Source organism: Bos indicus x Bos taurus, chromosome 5 (genome assembly GCF_003369695.1).
Source record: "Bos indicus x Bos taurus breed Angus x Brahman F1 hybrid chromosome 5, Bos_hybrid_MaternalHap_v2.0, whole genome shotgun sequence".
Taxonomy (NCBI): Eukaryota; Metazoa; Chordata; class Mammalia; order Artiodactyla; family Bovidae; genus Bos; species Bos indicus x Bos taurus.
Genome location: NC_040080.1, coordinates 57,644,703 through 57,650,702, shown reverse-complemented (window position 1 = coordinate 57,650,702; position 6,000 = coordinate 57,644,703).

Sequence of the window (6,000 nt, the reverse complement as noted above, 5' to 3'; positions counted from 1 at the left end):
TGTCCAGAAATGTTAAATGGGACTTTTCCTGCCTCTGCACTGTGACTGAGGGAGTAAGGGTGCTAAAATAATGTACTGGGCACACCAAGACACCTTTGCAGAGTCAATATCCAAATATTGATGATTTATCAAACAGGGTACTTTTGTTGGTTCTTCGGGGACACCCTATTGGAGACCTCTGACACTGAAACATCCACCAGTACAATGCACTGAGATCCACCTGGATGATCTACCAGATTACCCTCTCCATCTCAAAGTCCCTAACCTCAATTACATCTGCAAAGTCTAGTTTGTCATGTGAGGTAACATACTAACAGGTTTCTGGGCTTAAGGCATGTACAACAGTGGGGGGCAATTTTCTGCCTACCCCAGAGAATTTGATCCGTGTTCCCTGGAGTCTGGGGAACACAGAGACTTGTGCCTGATTCTCACCTCATAAAGTCCAAGAAGGAGAGCACGGCTGGAGTTATCTGTAATGGAAACCAAAGACAGAATACTGTAATTTTAGGATCCAGAGGGGTAACATGCCAGGTAACCTGTGGGCTAAATGGATGTTGCAGAGGAGAGCCAGGTTAGAGCCTCCTTAAGGAGACCCCATCCAAGAACTCGGCCCACCAGGGTCTAGATGGCCTCAACAGAAAAATTTCAGTTCAGTTCAGTTCAGTAACTGAGTCATGTCTGATTCTTTGCGACCCCATGGACTGCAGCATGCCAGGCCTCCCTGTCCATCACCAACTCCCGGAGTTTACTCAAGCTCATGTCCATTGAGTCCGTGATGCCATACAACCATCTGGTCCTCTGTTGTCCCCTTCTCCTCCTGCCTTCAATCTTTCCCAGCATCAGGGTCTTTTCAAATGAGTCAGCTCTTCGCGTCAGGTGGCTGAAGTATTGGAGTTTCAGCTTCAGCATCAGTCCTTCCAATGAACACCCAGGACTGATCTCCTTTAGGATGGACTGCTTGGATCTCCTCGCAGTCAAAGGGACTTTCAAGAGTCTTCTCCAACACCACAGTTCAAAAGCATCAATTCTTCTGTGCTCAGCTTTCTTCACAGTCCAACTCTCACATCCATACATGACCACTGGAAAAACCATAGCCTTGACTAGACGGACCTTTGTTGGCAAAGTAATATCTCTGCTTTTTAATATGCTGTCTAGGTTGGCTATAACTTTCCTTCCAAGGAGTAAGCGTCTTTTAAGTTCATGGCTGCAGTCACCATCTGCAGTGATTTTGGAGCCCAAAAAAATAAAGTCAGCCACTGTTTCTACTCTTTCCCCATCTATTTGCCATGAAGTGACGGGACCCGATGCCATGATCTTAGTTTTCTGAATGTTGAGCTTTAAGCCAACTTTTTCACTCTCCTCTTTCACTTTCATCACGAGGCTCTTTAGTTCTTCACTTTCTGCCATAAGAGTGGTGTCATCTGCATATCTGAGTGCCGGGAGCCGGCATATTGCATATTGAGTGCATATTGCATATTGAGTGCAGCACCTTCACAGCATCATCTTTCAGGGTCTGGAAGAGCTCAACTGGAAGTCTATCACTGCCAGGAGCCAGCGTGAGGAACTCCTCCCATGGCAAAGGTCATGAGGAAGGAGGCTCAGCATACGCAAAGGCGGGATCGAGCCTCAGGAGTCCCCCTGGAAATTCTCGAGCATCTACCCCCCAAACCAGAGTCTGCCTACTTTCTGCTTTGTGCTTTCACCTAAACCTCTGACTTTGGCGGGGGGGGCTGTCCCCCACTACCTCTCTCTGAAAAAAGAGTTAGCTTACAGCTTCAGTTAATAATTCCTGGGTGTGACAGTGTTTCAACCTACAAACTCCTTTGGAAATCCTCTAGCCTGCCTGAATAGGTTTTTCCGGCCACATGTGATTGTTCAGAGCCTCCCAACTGTGAGAGGCAGGAGATGTTCTAAACTGTCTAAACACAGATTCTTTTGAGTAGTTAAAAGATTGATTAGAAATTGTATTGGTGAAGGGTTTTTCACTTATTGGGCCAATGTTTGCTGCTGAGTCTCCATACTCCTTACCTACTGTGTCCTTGGCAGTGTATTGATTGATATAATGGATGTATAGAAATGTAAGTAGTAGCCTCAATGTTTGTAATCTTGGACCCTTGAGTTAATTCTTTTCTTGATTGAGCCCACCTCACCTTTGCCCTATAGGAATGCAGCTTTGTCCAGTGCTTTTTAGAGGCTGGTGCCTGACTTTAGAATAATCACCTTTAGAGAAAAATAAGTTTCTTAAAATGTTAACAGGTCTCCGGGCCAGAGGATGATGCAAATCACCTAAACTTTTGCATATGATAAGTTTGCAGGAAGAAAGCCTGGCTTACTGCATGACTCTACCCCTTCCCCCATTATCCTCTATGCACAACTTAAGGTATAAAAACTACTTTGGAAAATAAAGTGCGGGCCTTGTTCACCGAAACTTGGTCTCCCCATGTCACTCTCTCTCTCAAATTCTGGCTGAGTCTCCATCTGGAGCGCGGAACCTGCCTTGCTTGCTAATTATGCCTGGGCTTCTAAGATCCAACCGGGGAGGCCTCAGTATCTCCTCTCCTTTGGGAGAACAGAAGGATGCCTGCGGCCTACGTAAGTGGTGCAAACTTCTTGTCTTGAAGTTTTATTGCTCTCCCGCGTAAACCAAGCTACTCAGCCTCTTTTCTCCACTGAATTTCCTCACTGAGCTATCCTCATTCTATTACTCTTTATATCCTTAATTAATGTTTAATTAAGCAGTTGTTTCCTGATCCTCGCCTACGCCGTCTCTCCTTCGAATACCCTGGATCAGCCGGGGCTGGACCCCGGCATCTGAGGTGATTGATATTTCTCTCAGCAATCTTGATTCCAGCTTGTGCTTCTTCCAGCCCAGCATTTCTCATGATGTACTCTGCATATAAGTTAAATAAGCAGGGTGACAATATACAGCCTTGACGTATTCCTTTTCCTATTTGGAACCAGTCTGTTGTTCCATGTCCAGTTCTAACTGTTGCTTCATGACCTGCATACAGGTTTCTCAAGAGGCAGGTCAGGTGATCTGGTATTCCCATCTCTGTCAGAATTTTCCACAGTTTATTGTGATCTACACAGTCAAAGGCTTTGGCATAGTGAACAAAGCAGAAGTAGATGTTTTTCTGGAACTCTCTTGCTTTTTCAGTGATCCAGCAGATGTTGGCAATTTGATTGCTGGTTCCTCTGCCTTTTCTAAAACCAGATTGAACATCTGGAAGTTCATGGTTCACATACTGTTGAAGACTGGCTTGGAGGATTTTGAGCATTACTTTGCTAGCGTGTGAGATGAGTGCAATTGTGCGGTAATTTGAGCATTCTTTGGCATTGCCCTTCTTTGGGATTGGAATGAAAACTGATCTTTTCCAGTCCTGTGGCCACTGCTGAGTTTTCCAAATTTCCTGGCATACTGAAGTGTAGCACTTTCACAGCATCATCTTTTAGGATTTGAAATAGCTCAATTGGAATTCCATCATCTCCACTAGCTTTGTTCATAGTGATGCTTCCTAAGGCCCACTTGACTTCACATTCCAGGATGTCTGGCTCTAAGTGAGTGATCACACCATCGTGATTATTTGGGTCGTGAAGATCTTTTTTGTACAGTTCTTCTGTGTATTCTTGCCACCTCTTCTTAATGTCTTCTGCTTCTGTTAGGTCCATACCATTTCTGTCCTTTATCGAGCCCATCTTTGCATGAAATGTCCGCTTGGTATCTCTAATTTTCTTGAAGAGATCTCTAGTCTTTCACATTCTGTTGTTTTCCTCTATTTCTTTGCACTGATCACTGAAGAAGGCTTTCTTATCTCTCCTTGCTATTCTTTGGAACTCTGCATTCAGATGTTTATATCTTTCCTTTTCTCCTTTGCTTTTTGCTTCTCTTCTTTTCACAGCTATTTGTAAATCCTGCTCAGACAGCCATTTTGCTTTTTTGCATTTCTTTTTCTTGGGGATGATCCCTGTCTCCTGTACAATGTCATCAACCTCTGACCATAGTTCATCAGGCACTCTATCAGATCTAGTCCCTTAAATCTATTTCTCACTTCCACTGTGTAATCATTAGGGATTTGATTTAGGTCACACCTGAATGGTCTAATGGTTTTCCCTACTTTCTTCAATTTAAGTCTGAATTTGGCAATAAGAAGTTCAAGATCTGAGCACAGTCAGCTCCTGGTCCTGTTTTTGCTGACTATATAGAGCATCTCCATCTTTAACTGCAAGGAATATAAGCAATCTGATTTTTGTATTGACCATCTAGTGATGTCCATGTGTAGAGTCTTCTCTTGTGTTGTTGGAAGAGGGTGTTTGCTATGACCAATGCATTCTCTTGGCAAAACTCTATTAGCCTTTGCCCTGCTTCATTCCGTATTCCAAGGTCAAATTTGCCTGTTACTCCAGGTGTTTCTTGATTTCCTACTTTTGCATTCCAGTCCCCTGTAATGAAAAGGACATCTTTTTTTGGATGTTAATTCTAGAAGGTCTTGTAGGTCTTCATAGAACCGTTCAACTTCAGCTTCTTAGCATTACTGGTTGGGGCATAGACTTGGATTACTGTGATATTGAATGGTTTGCCTTGGAAACAAACAGAGATCATTCTGTCGTTATTGAGACTGCATCCAACTACTGCATTTCAGACTCTTTTGTTGACTATGATAGCTACTCCATTTCTTCTAAGGGATTCTTGCCCACAGTAGTGGATATAATGGTCATCTGAGTTGAATTCACCCATTCCAGTCCATTTTAGTCGCTGATTCTTAAAATGTCGACATTCAGTCTTGCCATCTCCTGTTTGACCACTTCCAGTTTGCCTTGATTCATGGACCTAACATTCCAGCTTCCTATGCAATATTGCTCTTTACAGCATTGGACCTTGCTTCCATCACCAGTCACATCCACAACTCGGTACTGTTTTTGCTTTGGTTCCTTCTCTTCATTCTTTCTAGAGTTATTTCTCCAGTGATCTCAAGTAGCATATTTGGCACCTACCAACCTGGGGAGTTCATCTTTCAGTGTCCTATCTTTTTGCCTTTTCATACTGTTCATGGGGGTACTCAAGGCAGGAATACTGAAGTGGTTTGCCATTCCCTTCTCCAGTGGACCACACTCCATCAAAAAGAGGTCACCCAGTATGAACTGCTGGAGGAGGACTGAGGACATGTCACAAGAGAGCAGCAAGAGAGTACCTCTCAGAAATGTTTCAGAGTCAGAGGGCTCCAACAGGGTGTCCCCAAAGAACCAACACAAGCACCTTATTTTACAAATGGTCAGTATTTGCATATTGACTATGCAGAGGGTTATTTGCAGACTAGACTAATTAAGTTTTTTAAAAATGTCCCTCAACTTCTAGCCCCTCCTCACCCCTAACTGTGCATCTAGCAGGCAGGTTCAAAAGGTGGAAAGAGGAAGAAAGCAAAGGCAGACTTTGCCTCCCCCTTTCCCACATCAAGTCTCTGCGAACACATGGAAGGAGAATCTTTTCATTAGACATGTGATTAAAATCTTGATTTAGATTGGGCTGGAATTTTTAATAACTGAATTTGCTCTAATCCCCCACATCCAGAGAAACAAAAACCTGAGACACCATCAGGAGTTTGGAGTTTATGTAAAGGTTTGATTTGAAGGCAGCGGTAAGAAGAAATAAAGTGGTTTCCTACTGGCATAACACCCAAAGTCAATTGTTTTTATTGTTGTTCAGTCACTCAGTGGTGTCTGAAATGCTACCCTATGGACTGCAGAATGCCAGGCTTCCCTATCCTTCACTCTCTTCCAGAGTTTGCTCAAACCCATGTAGATTGAATCCATTGATGCCATCCAACCATCTCATCCTCTGTCATCCCCTTCTCCTCCTGCTTTCAACCTCTCCCAGCATTAGGGTCTTTTCAAATGAGTTGGCTCTTCCCATCATGTGGCCAAAGTATTGGAGCTTCAGCTTCAACAACAGCCCTTCCAATGAATATTCAGGGTTGATTTCATTTGGGATGGACTGGCTTGATC